The following is a 16,525-nucleotide window of genomic DNA, read 5'->3' on the forward strand; positions in this document are numbered from 1 at the left end:
AAGGTTATGTTCTGCTGTTGCACTTTTCCGTTTCTATCATTTACTGAAGCAAGTCAAAATCATGTTTCATCACAAACATGATTATTGTGATTATGCATTCTAACACATAATACTTTGAATACACACATTTTCAAACAAAAAAAGTAGATGTTAGTCTTGTATTGCATGTTTGAATAACTGCCCACATCCCTGGTTTCATCAGAAATTCAAATAGATTTTGTGTTGAGCTTCATCCTTCAACTGGAGCCAAAACATGGCGACACACAAATTGCGGTGAAAATTGCTGGTTGTGGAGTCAACTCACAAAAACTACCACTTGAATGTGCTCATGGACTGCTGCTCTGCTCATGGATAATTGCTCCTAGCAAACGGAAATGCAGGGTCTTTGTGGACATAAATTGGTGTTCATGTTAGCATTTGGGGCAACCACGATCAAATTCAGTACATGGAAGACAATTTTAAAGTCAGAATGAATTATAAAGTGATACAAAAAAATGGAAAATTGGGTTGCCAGTGGGTAAATTAACAGTTGTCCCTTTGGTTGAAATCCATGATGTTGGATGATGTGATTTTTAAATACCTAATTTATTTGTTTTTAGTGTATTTTATTATGATGATCTTTTTTTATTTATTCAAGCATGATCTTACATGTTGAGCTGCAGTCTTTGCTCAGAGTCCATCATGGGGGCAGTGCAGATTGTTTATGTGAAAACCGCCTTTAGGGTTAGGGTTAGGGTCTTGACTGCATTTTACTACACTGCTCCAATTTCCATTTCTTTACATCCAGGTGTCTTTTCATAGCAAAAGATGTATTCATATAATTCCACCAGTTTATTCAATCATTCCATGTATTAATCTTTTTAGGCTGCTGCAGCTTACTTTTGGATGCACAAGCCTCTCTCCTTGAGATGTTTTGATTGACAAGTAATCTGCTGCTGCAATCTCTCTTATTGCCATGGTGACTCAGTAACTTTTGGCATAGATGTATTTCACCCAGTGAAGTATATTATTTGTCCATTTGGGAAAGGCTATGCTCCAACAGGGATGAGCCTGCAAAATGGTGTGATAGCACAGCAGGAGCTGCTATTCAAAGGGTTTCTGTATACTGTCTATAGAAAATGTTTCAGGGCTCCACAGTGCAATACATAAAGTGACTATTCAAGTAAACTGCCCTTGGAGAACAAAATGTATAGGAGCTCTTATTCAAAAGCTGTAAGTTATATAATGATAACCGTTATCTGAAAAGTAACCTTTTATAGCAAAACCTTGTAAACAGGAAGTCAAGAGCCGCTTTCACACCAAGTACTTTGCCATACTTAGTTCCTAGCACTTAGTGCCAGCAATTAGTACCCCCATGGAACTGAGAGCCGATCGCGTTCACACAGATAAGATAACAGATAAGTTCCCTGAGGGAGGATTACGCAAATGAAACCGCTGACGACCCTTTTTCTTCTTCTGCTTTGGGTTTACTGGCAGGCCGCAAACAACTTCACGACGTATACTGCCACCCGAAGTCCCCGCCTGGAAGTCCCCAGAGTTGGGGACTGGCTTAGCTTCCGAGTAAATCTCCAGAACGCCGACACCTCCTCATCACTCCACCACTCTGTTTTTTTTTGTGTTGCCTTAAGTTATTCTCTCTCCGTTGGTGCGCGGGGCTAATGCTAATGCTAATAATGCTAATGCCAGCAAATACAATGGCGGCTTCAAAAAAAAATCTTTACGGGGCGCGGTTTGCAATTCACCCAGCCTTTTTTCTCCCCAGGAAAGTACCACCTCTCTAGCAGGCACTAAAAAGTGGGTAAAAGTTCTCATGAACTAAGTTCTCTTTTTGGTGTGAACGCAAAATCCCAGGAAAAGTACTCCGGTGTGAAAGCGCCTATTGTAGATCAGGGCTTGGTGTTTGGAGTGTGACAATAGAAATGTCCATAAAGCATGTCACATGATTTATTTACCAAGGAGTTAACTTGAACATGCATCAAAAGTTGTTTTGGCAACTCTTGGCATCATAATAAGAGAGTGTGAACCAATACGACCACCACAATTGCAAAGACAATGTCAAAAGAGAGTTGAGTCAACAGTTAACTTTTGGTTATCACCTTTTTATATTAAACATGTATTTTTCTTCATTAAATATTCAGCACTTCAGCTTTCACTACTGACCAAAATAAATCTGTTTTATTGAGAATTTAAATGATGTTGTTGGTTGAATGTGCAGTGGCATCTGAAAAAATATATACCATAACTAAAAGTGGATTTAATGTCAATAAAACATGCTTTATGGCTCCTAAAATATTTACTGTCAACGAAAAACAACTCTGATCTGAATTTGTAAGACAATAAAGCCTACATAATTTGTTTTGGTTTGTCTGCTAGTAAAAAGTTGTCTCCACCCATTGCCTGAACAATTGTGTATTTACTGGCAAGCGTGCAGAAATCTGTGTGTAGGAGGAGCTCCCTTGTGTTTGACAGAACAACACAAACAACAGTAAACTCTTTCACAATTTCTACAACCTTTGGTTTTTCAATAAGCCATATATATGTATTGCTTATCCTCATGTCATCTGTATCTATAAAACACTCAAGTAGATGGGGGCATGCCCTTTAGAGATGCAGTAAGGACAATGTATGGCTATGACAGTAAGTGCTGCATTACTCCTCTGAAATTACACTTAGATTTCACTTAGATGCACTCGTATGTGTCCTTAACAGTAACTACAGGATCAAATGTGGTTGGAAATATCTGCTTGTCATGATGACATGGCAGTTATTCAATGATAATCAATATGTCAGTCTTTGATATTCTCAGTGTGGATATACAACCACATTTAACCTGTGAACATATTCTTTACAACCTGTTCCCATCCATTTCAATCACTTTGAATAAGAAGCTTAATGAGAAAGCCTATTGGTGTATGAAGTGAGGGTAAAGGCTAGCTGGTGGGTGAATAGATAATAATCAATCTTTCCATTTACACGGCCAGAGTGTATTATAATAAAGTCCTGAAGAGTCCTCATAAGCATCAAACTATGCTGACACAACCCAGTCTCACGGCATTTCGTGTTATAGTCACGACATTTAATCTATTGATTCGTGTTCACCAACACGATTTCCCCCTTTTCTACGTGTCACACAGAACGATTTTAAAAGCAATGTATTTCTATTGGTAGTATGTTTCGTGCCTGCAACACGTCTTTTTTTCCGGTCGGGTCTTGGAAGACCGGAAGCTGTGGGGTTGATAAAAACATCTTCTTACTCAATATCAAGCCACGATTATTGCTTTTATTTTAAACCCTATAATGTCTGACTTTTTTTGGCGTCTGTGAGGAAAATAAATGGGGCTCAGAACCTCAAAATACTGAAATCTGTATTTTTTTAAATCTTTTCTTCCTTCTAATTTGTTATTCTTTTCTAAATAACACACTGTTATTTACTCAACAATAACACACAATTATCCTTGTTTTTATTTGTTTGTTTAATTCCATAATCTCTGGCTTTTTTGGCATCCGTCAGGAACTGAATTTCAAAATAAAAATAACCGGAAACAGACGTAGGCCTATACGCGTCATTGCGATTGTCACTACCCGATCTACAGCTCTGCCCGATCTGCAATGCGCATGTGCGAGATGGTCCGCCATATTGGACAACTCTGGATGGCAACCCAAGTAGGACACTTCACACAGTGGCTTTTGGCAAAGCTAAAAAATAAAACTGAGGGATGAGTTATTGTATTACAACGTGACCTCACTATTATTTAACAACTCTTTTCATTGGGTTCTTTTATTTGGGGTTAAGTACATTGTCAGAATAAGTGAGAAATACATTTAACTACTTTTAGACAGCTATCATACTGAATAAATATTTACTGTGAATGTATGCCAAAATGTATGGCATATAGCTGTCAAACAGAAGTTAAATTAATTTCTCATTTATTCTGACAATGTACTTAACCCCAAATAAAAAAAACCAATAAAAACAGTTGTTAAATAATAGTGAAGTCACGTTGTAATAACAATAACTCATCTCTCTCGCGTTTTCTTTTTGTGATTTGCCAAAAGCCACTGTGTGAAGTGTCTTACTTGGGTTGCCGTCCGGAGTTGTCCAATATGGCGGACCATCTCGCACATGCGCACTGCAGATCGGGCAGAGCTGCCGATCGGGTAGTGACAGCGATATACAGCCACTGAACTGATTACCCAAGATCCTCAGCTATGGTTTAAGCTCGGTGATTTTGGATGTTTTAGCCGCAATGCACGTTGGGATATGGTGCTAATGCAATATGAAATCCGAAAAACATTTCGGAGTTTAGGATGGCAGAAGACACTACACTACCCATAATCCCCAGCTATCATTTGGGACTACAGTCCCCGTGATTAATCTTCAAGCTCTGGGATTGGATGTTGGAGTGGCAGTGCACCAAGGTTACGCAGAGCGTCAAGCTCTTTGAAATGGAACGAAACCACGCCAGACTATCCAAAACTGGACTCGAACGTCCCCCCAGAACTACACATGCTGGCTATTGTGTTTCGCAACATGTTCTATGGCACGTCTGAATTGTAGTTTTAAAAGACGTTTTCGTTTTTCTCAAAATTAGAAGTTGACAGTATTAAACTTTGTACACCCCCGGAGGTTTAGGCGATAGGAAACAAATTGGTGTGTATACATTTAAAACATATAATTAATAAATCGGTGAAAATTGCTTGTGTCCATAATGCGCAGCATTAATATATACCCACATGACAGCTCATTGTTACTTTGTAATTCTACTCCACTACAATACAGAGGTTAACCTGGTATTTTTACTCCAATACATTTATTTTAGTTACTTTGCAGATTCTGATTAATGATGTGAAATATAAACGACCCTTAAATCAGACTTTAGTTACACCTGAGAAAAATTCAGGGAAAGGTGATTGTCAAGTGCCAACAATCAGGCGAGATATTTGATAGCCGGTGTTTGAGAAGACTAAACATTTATCTGCAGATCCCTATAAAGTATATTCATTACTCGTTGTTCTCTACTAGTTAATTAAATACTGTATATTTTGCACATCCCTTTCAAGATTTCAAGATTTTCTAAGGTTTATTGACATATACACAACTAATTCAATAACGTGCTTTAACCACTAGGCGGTGCACACAAGGTACACACAGCCATAATAACTTTGTATTATTAGTGTAGGACACTTATGTATGAACAACATCTGAAGATGTGTAGTTTTATTCATGTTTTCACATAATTTTACAGGATATTGCTATATTATTTCACATGTTTTACTTCTACACATTAATATCTGATTTGTAAAACATCACAGACAGAAAGGTATATCCTTCATTTAATGGTAAGCTATTGAAATTGTGATTCCATAGATGTGTCTCCCATCACCCAAAACCCCTGACTATTCTTTCAACTCAGTATTTACATTCTTATATTCAAAGAAAATCAGTAATATCTTTAAAAACTACAAGTCCTTTTATATCAGCTGTGCACCATTATGCTGTAAATATAACCTATCTACCAATTGGATCAAATATAAAAGTCAGCCGAATTAGTATTGATACTGCAAGGAGACGTATTGTGTGAAGAAGAAGAAGAAGAAGAAGAAGAAGAAGAAGAAGAAGAAGAAGAAGAAGAAGAAGAAGAAGAAGAAGAAGAAGAAGAAGAAGAAGAAGAAGAAGAACGGTGTGTGGTGTGTGTATTGCAATGATGCTCGAAATGTCCCTTATAGGCCTACGTCTGTTTCTGGTGACTTTATTTTGAAATTCAGTTCCTGAGGAACGGCTAAAAAGCCAGAGATGAGAGAATTAAACGAATAAATAAGAACAAGGATAATTGTGTGCTATTTTTGAGTAAATAACAGTGTGTTATTTAGAAAATAATAACAAATTAGAAGGAAAAAAAGATTGAAAAAATACAGATTTCAGTATTCTGAAGCTGTGAGCCCCATTTAGTTTCCTCACAGACGGCAAAAAAAGTCCGACATTATACGATTTAAAATAAAAACAATAATCGTGGCTTGATATTGAGTAAGAACATGTTTTTATGAACCACACAGCTTCCGGTCTTCCAAGACCCGACCGGACAAAAAGACGTGTTGCAGGCACGAAACATACTACCAATAGAAATATATTGCTTTTAAAATCATTCTGTGTGACACGAAAAAAAGGGGGAAATCGTGTTGGTGAACACGAATCAATAGATTAAATGTCGTGACTATAACACGAAATGCCGTGAGACTGGGTTGTGTCAGCAGCTGGAGTGCCGATCAGTGAGCTCATTTATTTTCAAACATCGTTCTGCGGAGGTGGCCTTCAAGTCAGCAGAACAGTGTCATGTGATCATGTGACTAATGTGAAATTATCTTCAAAGGTACAATGATTCGGATAAAGAGGCATTCCGCTGTACCGAGCCCTCTGCGGTGCGATCACATAACCTGATCAATGATCTGAGGATGTGATGCTACCCTTTGAAGCTTTTTAGCCACAGCCTGGTTCATCAGGACAAATTAGTCTTCATTTGGTGCTGCTCTGTGATCGTGTGTCTCGTGCCTTTCTTTCTCTATCAGCCCTCTGAGACCTGATCTTTTCATCACAATGGCTGTTTGATATGAGCTCTGAGCTCTGGTCTTTACAACAAAGAATGAAGCTGACAAAAAGGGACTCACCGTTTTTTCTAAATGTATTTTGCTGGCCATTTGCTAGGGATATTTTGTTAAATATCACTTATTTGTATTTACTCGCCATGTTGATTTTTTTTCCTAGCAGCTCTTTGAATTTATGAGAAAAAGGTCCACAGGCACAGTGAAATAATGCTTTCTCTTGTGCTTCATGTCTCCCTGACACAACAGACTAGATCTGTCCTGCATACTAAACACAGAGCTGTCCTACCACACTGAAGTTTATCCATATACCATTGGCAGACCCAGTGCCTGTCAGTGTCATCCTTTCATGTTTAATCTGCCCCCACGAGCACCATCAAAGACACTGGTTCGGCAATGGTTCAATTAAACCCATGTGGCTAGAGTGAGCCTTGGTTGAGCGACAATTTCCTTTAAATCCAAAGCTGGGTCTTTTATTGACACTGTCAGCTCCAAATCTTGAGCCTCAAAACCCTCAACTTTTTTTAGGAACCATTAAATGGGCTTGGTTTATTACTTGATGGGGATTTTCTTTTGAAATAGAAAATTGCTGTGGATTGAAAAATATGTAAGGGTTCTGCAGGTCTAAAGGTTCAAAACAACTATCTCAAACTGTAAATGCAACTTTAACCTTCAAAACGTAAAACATAAAAGGCATGAAAGTGAAAGCTAAAGCAGTTTTTATCGATTTTCTTGTCCAGTTGGTGGCAGCAGGACAATATTTTAACTAAATATTGACATATTATCACCTTGTAATTTGACAATGGTTTTTACTTGGTGTTTGAGAATAGTATTGATTTTTTTAAGGCGCGTTTTAGATCTCCCAGTTGGAGGAAACAGGGTTAGAGACTGAACATGGAAGTTGATAAACCAAAAAACACAAAAGTATTGAGCTCTGTAGAGACCAGGAACTGCAAGTATGTGAGAGTAATGAATGGTGTGAAACGGTGTACCCTCTCATCCTTGATACCAATTTCTGGCAGTGAACTCACCTGGTATTTTAAGGCAAATAAAATCCTTTGCAGCGCAAAAACTATTTTTCTCATATACCACCACTTTCAATGATATTCTTTGTACTTTGCTTTGTTTATCCATCAGGATTTAATATTTGTAAAAAGTGAAACAAAAATGGAGCGAAGCCTGCAAGCTAGTTCAGGCAGTCAACCTGAGCACCAAGGACGCATACGTGATATGCATTACCCCGCAATACAATCAAGTAAACATATTATCCGAAATCCAGCGCACTATTTAAGATGTACCATTTTCCATCTCTCCCTCTGTATTGCTGATGCTGCTGCTCCCCTAAATTCGACATATATGCTTCTGTTAATAAACATTTAAAACCTGAGTTGTCTGAAAGCAAAATAGTAATAGTTGTATTTCATGCACTTGCTGAGCAACTATTATTCATGTGAGTGGGCATGAGTTTTGTATCCACTTCTTTCAACACATCCATGGGGACAGTCAGGATAATTATTTGTTGGATTGTCACTGTTTGCGACCTTTCTCACACAGTCCTTTAACACACTGTAAATACAAAGATATTGTATAGTGGATTTCAAATGTAGAAACAGAATGTGAACAGGGTTGCATGTTTAATGAAGAATACAGACAATTATCCCCTGAACCTGCAGCTCTCCTCGGCTTTCAGAGCTTAAAGTGAGTTTGAACTCGTTGTTTAACTGTTTACTTCACGGTTATGGTTCACTCTCACAACTCTAATTGTGTCGTTCTGGCGGCGGCAAGCTGCTGTTTCCCTTACAAAAGTAACACTGTGGACTACCTGCCAGCAGCAGTAAACAGCAGATACTATTGGCAGCTAGTTGGAGAGCACAGTAGAGCATTTAGCAGCAGGAGACATTTCACTTAGTACTTGATGGGGACTAAAACAGAACTAAAGCGACATTGAACAGTGGACATACGTTTAATAATTGGTGATAACAAATATGCATAAGTATTTTGCACTCAATAAGTAAAAACTAAAATAATCATTAAGGATTGAGGTTTGACATTTCAAACAAAATACTTCACCCCCCAAAATGACCAAATGGACACCTTGCAAAATTGTCCTCCCATGCCTCAAAAATAAATCCCAAAACAGACATTAGCACGCCTGTCCAGGTGTTAGAATTGTATGTAGAAGTCTATGAAGTTGCAGAGTTTAAGCGAGATTCCATTTGTCTGTGAATTAAATTAGATTGTACTGCCCAATAAGTGTGCATTGCAATTTATATAGTTTTTCAGTTTTTGAAAGCAGCCACAATTTACCCTAATTCATCAAGAATTCCCCATTCTGTGTTCACTGTTAGGGCATCCAAGAAAAGGTTTTCTTCAAGAATTCAAGAGAACACTGGATGAATAATTGATATACAAATGGTCTTCCTCCGGTATTCCTTTAAAGAAGAGTAACATACCTGAAGCTGTTTCTTTAACACACTTGTGGTTCAGAAGAATGGAACAGGTATACATTTTGACAACAAAGTCAGACACTTAACCTGGAATTGTTTCTGCGGGGAGGAATAATCAGGCCCGAGACCTTGTTCATGTTGCACTTATTGCATTTCATTTTATTGTGTGTGTACAGCTGTCAGTAAGTTGCAAGCCTGAGTGCATTCAGACAAATAAATATCCCAACACGAAGTTAACCAGCTTACCAGTCAGACTGTCGGGAGCCTTTCATCAACTGATGTAAATGTAGCTTGAGCCTGCCAACTACAAACACCCTGATCCTGTGTAATGATGTTTCCCTCCAACACCAACTGTAATTTCTCTGTGTAATGAACTGTACGCAGACGAGGCTGTCGACAGCAGAGAGAATGATGTCCCTGCTGAATCTGCAGCTGGGGCCAAGAAAAGGCTCCAATACATACATCTGAGGTTTAAGAACACAGTTGTAAGAGCACCTTTTGCAGGGTCAGAGAATGTCTTTCCATCTCCCGCTTGCTTTTTTCTCTCTGTTTTCTTTAAATGTTTTGGTGACATTTTCAGAACCTGTTGCTCTGTAGCCTCCTTGTGGTCAGGTGAGGCAAAAGCATGATGTTCACAATAAGAAAGCAGATGTTGAGATAGAGTTATTGGCATGTTGGTGCTATGGTTGGCACAAATATCTTCAAACTTGGATAATTGCAAGTTAAAAAACTGATTATGCAAGGCTCAAGGTTGGCCTGCGCTAAGTTGTGGTATCTAGAAAATAGCTTGACATGACCTTACTTTAAATGATGTTATCTTATTTTAACTCCAGACGCCCTGACTTATTTGTATCCCTCCCTGCATACACAGACAAATATGCATGTTTCAAGCCAAATAGAGCTAAAAACATGTTATGGGGCATTTGTCAGAAGTTATCACAGTCACCAAAATCTACTGTTACAAAACTTGAATTGTGTTTCACAAAGCAGACCCCAGCTACTGTAACTAAGCATGACATGCTGCAGATGAAGGTGCTTTTCCACGTCCACGGCCTCAAGTTGTGGATGCCCATTGGGCAGAGCCTCGATCAGCAAATGAGGGAATATATTGAAATAAAGCTTGCCGACTTACAAGGCACATGAGTAAACTGCCCTGCCTTGTTGCCTAGTTACCACCTACATCCTTCCTATCCTGTATTATTGTTAGTCCATCTATTTTTTTCCTCTTTTATTGCCAGTGCAGGCAGAAGACTTGAATGAAGCTGATTACATCACATGCATACGAGTGTGTACATTATATACTGTATAAGTCTTTGTGCTATATTTATTTTTATTCTGTCCCTCATCCCCTATTCTTTGTTCCCCTATGTTTATTTAACTGCCACTTCAGAGCTGACAAGAGTTACCTTCACATGTTTTGAATTTGAAGCCCATTCAGCCAGCTCTTTCAGTGTCCTTTATTGGTTGTATTTTATTGTATCTGTTCTATCACACATTTTTCACTGTCACCTTTTCCCGTCAGTACTTTTCAACAAAGTCATATATCTGTTGGATTTATTTATCGTTAAGTGACATGTTGTTCTCCAGTTGATTTGTCCTTCAGAGCGTGAGCAAGAGGAGAAATACTAACAGCAGCATACGCCAGCAGCAGTGTTGAATATGTAAAGACAGAGGGCGAAACTTGCCTGGTGCCACAATTTTATGGATTGTACAATAAAAGTCTCTTTAAACATTCAGCATGCTGTGCAATAAATATATATAGCAAGTCCAATACTGTGAGTGTTTTCAGAAACCACAGTTTGTGCACACAGCTGAGGCGTAGCGGCTGACATGTGGTTGTTGGGTCAAAGAGAAATGAAGGAAACTGAGACCCTGTCTGGAACTACAAAGTAGGTGTATCATTGTTTTACTGTTTTTAGTGCAGTCATACTGTAATTACTACCATAATACTATTATTATTGAAGATGTTATAGGTAATGCATTTTTGTAGGGTTGTTCTTGCAAGGACATTTGAAAACTGTACTTATCTTGTATCTTAACCTTGTATGGAACTTTTGAAGGACAAAAAGTGTCTGACGAGTGGCGAAGATTTAAGAGTTGTTGCACTTAGTGAATAAAAGGTGTTACCAATAACAAATGTCTGTTATTAGTCTTAATAGGGCTAAAAAGTGTGAAGTTGATTAAGACCTAATGTGAGTGAAAGCCCTTCAATAATTATTGAATCTGTCGAAAGGAACCCTAGAGAGAAATTACAATGTCTTTGCTTTGCAATATCTTTTCTACGTAACAATTTCTAAAGCTATTTTATGAATAAATACAGAAAAGCAATGAAACATATTTCTTGAGAAAGACAATATTAGAAGGTTACTTCAAACACTGAAGCTAAAGGGACCTACATTTACGAAGCCAAAAGCTTTAAACTAACGTGGGGATAAGGTCATTTAACCAGCAAATAATTGATGTAACATTTACTTAATGGAGAGAGATATAAATCTGCAAGAGAGCCGAGGGGAACACAGAACCTGCTCTGGTTTCCTCTCCTGGACATTTAACCTTTGCTGTTTGAACAGAGTTGGTTGAATATGTTGATGAAATTAGCCCCCTCGGATGCGTGCGGCCGGTGTTTGTGCCGTGGTCATGAGTCAGGCGCTGCTCAGGGCAGATGGTGGTCGGAGCGGTGCATACGGTATGATTGATATTCATCAGGAGTGCTGACCTCTGCCATGATGTATTCAAGCATCCAAGAAACCTCAGCCAGAGTTCATCCCTGCATAATGAATGAGTGCAGAGATTCAAAAACAAAACAAAAGCCATCTTTGGTTCTCAGTTTCACTCCTACTTCCCCTCTCTCGTGGTTTGTTAGGAAAAAATATTCTGACAAAATCTAGTTTTAATGTTTGTTCGGGTTGGGAGACAAACTGTAGTGCTTATCATTTTAGTCAAAGACGGTTACTTTGATGAAGTGGTGCAGGGTCAATCAGCAAAGATCTGGTTTATTATTAAAAGAAAATACACCCACACTCAGCCATGAAAACGATTTATCAAGTAAGAAAGGAAAGAAAATAGGTACCAGTTCAACGCTGCAGACTGCAATATGTTTGGATTTGTTGGCTGAGAGAGGGCTTTGAAATCTGGAAAAGATTTGTTGCTTCACACTAATTTAGCTGCTTTAACCAAATTTACTCGGGGTGGGAATAGTTTGGGTGCATTCCACTCCATAATGCCCTGCCAACATTTTTGTTCTCTGTAAATCAAAGAAATATGAGAGTAAGTAATACTATTATTTAATGATGCAAACAGCATTGATGTTACTGCACAGCAATCTATAGAAACAAACACACACAAACACACACACACATTTTCTGTGTTATTCCTACAGTATAAAAGCTGCTAAACTGCTAGTTAGTAGGCAATTCATTGTAATGTGCTTTGGTGCTTTGTTTGTTGCAATTCTATGTGTAAACTGTCATGGCATCGTCTTCAATTGCAGAACCAAACACACACAAACATACACACATATTGGCAAATAAGAATTCACAGGATAAACCCCCTGAGATGTGCCAGCTTGTTTTCACACATGCAGACAGACACACCTGGTACACTGTATGTAAGCATGTGATACCTGTGAGAATGTGTCACCTCACCCTGTTCCCACTGGGTCTGAGGATGGATCAGTGTGTGTGTGTGTGTGTGTGTGTGTGTGTGTGTGTGTGTGTGTGTGTGTGTGTGTGTGTGTGTGTGTGTGTGTGTGTGTGTGTGTGTGTGTGTGTGTGTGTGTGTGTGTGTGTGCGTGCATGTGCGTGCGCGGGTGTGTGTGTGTGTGTGTGTGACTGGTTTGTGTGTTTGAATGTGTGTTTGTAGTGGGGAAGGGAATATATCTGGGCTCCCCTGCAGTTTTTTTTACTCTTTACAACATGTTGTTATCTTCTATATAAGACATCAGAGTAGTTAATTTTACATCATTGAAACATTGTGTGTGTGTGTGTGTGTGTGTGTGTGTGTGTGTGTGTGTGTGTGTGTGTGTGTGTGTGTGTGTGTGTGTGTGTGTGTGTGTGTGTGTGTGTGTGTGTGTGTGTGTGTGTGTGTGTGTGTGTGTGTGTGTGTGTGTGTGTGTGTGTGTGTGTGTGTGTGTGTGTGTGTGAAGGGGTGAGAGGAAGGGGGGGATCAGGGACAGGTGCTTAAAAGAACCCCTTTGACTCATGGTCTCTTCTCTAATTAAGTTTAGGCTCTTTATGTGCATAATGTATGTGCATTTGTGTGTGTGTGTGTGTGTGTGTGTGTGTGTGTGTGTGTGTGTGTGTGTGTGTGTGTGTGTGTGTGTGTGTGTGTGTGTGTGTGTGTGTGTGTGTGTGTGTGTGTGTGTGTGTGCGTGTATGTGTGTGTGTGTGTGTGTGTGTGTGTGTGTGTGTGTGTGTGTGTGTGTCTACTTATCTTCCATGGGAAAGGTTTGTATTTACCACTCCCTTACCCTTTGATAATCTATATGATCTCTTCTGAAAGCCCATTTAGTCCGCTCAAATCGGATCAGAGATCTTTGAAAATTCAATTTGGTGGCAAAATAATATTTTTTTTTCATTGCATTTGTCTTCTTTCTTTCAGATAGTGTATGTTTCGTTCTGAATTCTAGCAGACGCCCCACTGAAACAGCTAAGAATATTATCAAATAAAAATATAAATTAAAGAAAGTATTTGTAGCAATGAAAATAACATGTGTGCTTTTCTGTTCTATTACAGTTAAATCAACTGACGTTCAGAGATGACAAAATGTGTTAAAAAAATGTACTATACTACTACTACTAACACTGACTGCACCAAGTACTATTTATAGGTACAAATTAAACTATAGGCGGATTTTCAAAGCCTTTATGATAGTATTTATGTTGTGGATACATGTGCTGTTGTGTAAACCTCCAGTCATCAAAGCAGGCTGTTACACATGTAAGGCTGATCTGCAAAAGTTTGAATTATTGCAAGTCCAATCTTCTCATGTAGAGGCTACATTTCTGAAGAATGTTTTCACCAGATCTGTTGCTGCATGTTGGGAGATTTACACCAGTGTACAGATTGATATAAAACAGAGATGGTTTATTCTCTGTGTGTGTAAAAATAAGCCTGTATTCACCAGCTGGGAAGATGGTCTTTACCCTGAGTGGGTGTTGTTGGCTGAACAGAAAGAAAAGAGAGAATTGTTTTAAGGATGATACTGGTGCTGGTAAGAGATTGTTTTGTCTTTTGTCACACATCATTACATTTAGTTGTGTTCTTTATGTTAGGGATTTACTGTGTGTGTTTATTTCAAAACTGCTTGGGTGAAATGAGATTCGTTTTGATTTGTTTTGCAATTTGTCACCAAAACTTTCTTTATCAGTGTCCAGGCCCATTGTGTTTTGTTTAATCCAACAAGTAATTTAAGACTTGTCTATCAGGGTGCAGATTGATGAGGAGATGGGTAAATGTGAGACATTATAAAGTGATTGTGATGCCTACAAATGAGTTACAATTTTGCCATATTTAACAGGGATTTATTTCCACAATATTTCAATATGGGATAGCAAGGGAACCTTTCTGCTTTTAAACACAATTCAGGGGTAGACATTAAGGATAAAATGCCACTGGCCCTCCGGGCCGGTGGAATTGTATTATCACTGGCCCCACCATTGTAACCACTGGCCCGGAGCATTCGTCCGAAAAAAGTCGACTAATAATGAAGAAAATTAACACATTTGTTGCAATAGTAATTTATGCTAACTACATTACTACTTGTACTACAACATTTGAATCATCAGTTCTTCCTCATTTTCCTCAATTGATCATATTTGGTTTATTAAAATAATTATATTGTGGTCATTGTTAAAACATTTCTGCTATTATTATGAGTATTATTATTTGTATAATGCGCTTTCTGCCGTCATTAGGAGTTAGAAATGTAATGGCTATGTAGTAGATTAGATTAGAACCTTCATTATCCTAAACTGCTGGGACACTTCCCTATAGCGAATACCTTTTATATGTTCTACTCTTCACTTACTTGTGAGCATAGGTCGGCATTGATGTAAAGAGCTGACAGAAGACCTTGTTTATATTGGCATCATATTGAGAGGTGCAGTGATGCGTCATAAAACCAGGAAGTAAGCTGCTGGTTCCCTCGACAAAAAAGCAATGGGACTTCTCCACAGGGTTTTGGAAAATAGCTGGAAATAAGGTCTGTGGAAAACGAACCTGTTTGATAAATGCAGGTTTTGTTCAGCCGGATAATCTCCACATGTCTACCCTACTTTTATAATTTTCGAATCATAAATCTAATCGACAGATTATAAAAGGGTTTTAGGACGCGTCACTGCACCACTAGAAGCCAACTCCATCGATCAAGCTGGATGAAACGTTCTCTCCCTCTTCTTCTCATGCCCCCTGTCACTCTCCTTTAACTCCTCCGGTGACTTTCTTTTATTTGAAGATTGTTTTTTGCCCGGCGCTTGGCCGGTTACCGCTGGTATTAAAAACATTTTGGCGAATGGTTAGGTGGCGCGATAGTCTGTAGTGAAGGAGCGCTCTCCCGCTCAGGGGAGCTTGCTCGCGCTGCGCTCCGCAGCAAACAGCTGTTTGCTTTTCACCCAACAATGACAAGCGACTCACGAAACGCTATGTTGTAGCGTTGATAAACGAAACAATTTAACTCAATTGATAGTCAAAATACTAATACCACAGGAAACATTTTTTTTCAAACAATATTTTTAGTGGCCCGAGAGGGCAAGTGGAAATTACGTTATGCTGGCCCGGGGTGTCTAAATAATGCTTCCGCGCCAGCGGGCCATTTATAATGTCGAGCCCTGCAATTACCTTGCACATGTATTGAATCTACAGTTTACTGATTGAATAAGCACAGCAACCAACATGAATATGTTTGTTTTGAGCAGAGATATTGTCCAAGGGACTGAGTGCATCCAGTTCAAATTTACACTGCCTGCCTGCTTAAACAAGTCGAGTCGTGCCTGCCACCCACAAGCTATTTTCCACCTGCTGCCCACCTACATCGACAATAGTGAAGCAGAGCCCGGGACAAACACAAACAGACACAACAGATTGCCACACTCTTCAGATTAACCTTTATCCTCCCCGATGAGACCTGTTGTCTTTACCTGCTGTCTTTACAGTTAATGCTACATAATCACACTTGAAAGCTCTTGAAGGCAATTAAAAGTATGTGGTTGGAGCAAGTGTGTTTCCTTAAGCCGCATTTAAGGGATCACACAAAAAACAAAGCATTTGTTTTCAGACAATGTATGGCAACGATTCATTATTTGTACTGCATTATCCCATTAAACCTAACTTAGTCTTTGTTATTTTAATGAGCACTCCTAAGTGTTCACTTTACTTTTCCTATTACAGCACAACCTGCAATCATGGAGAGAGTCAGGGAGGGGGAGAGGAGGGGGAGAGGAGAGGAGGTGATCGGGTTTCTCAGCCGCTCTGTACCCTAATCC

This window comes from Notothenia rossii (assembly GCF_949606895.1).
Source record: "Notothenia rossii genome assembly, chromosome: 2".
NCBI lineage: Eukaryota > Metazoa > Chordata > Actinopteri > Perciformes > Nototheniidae > Notothenia > Notothenia rossii.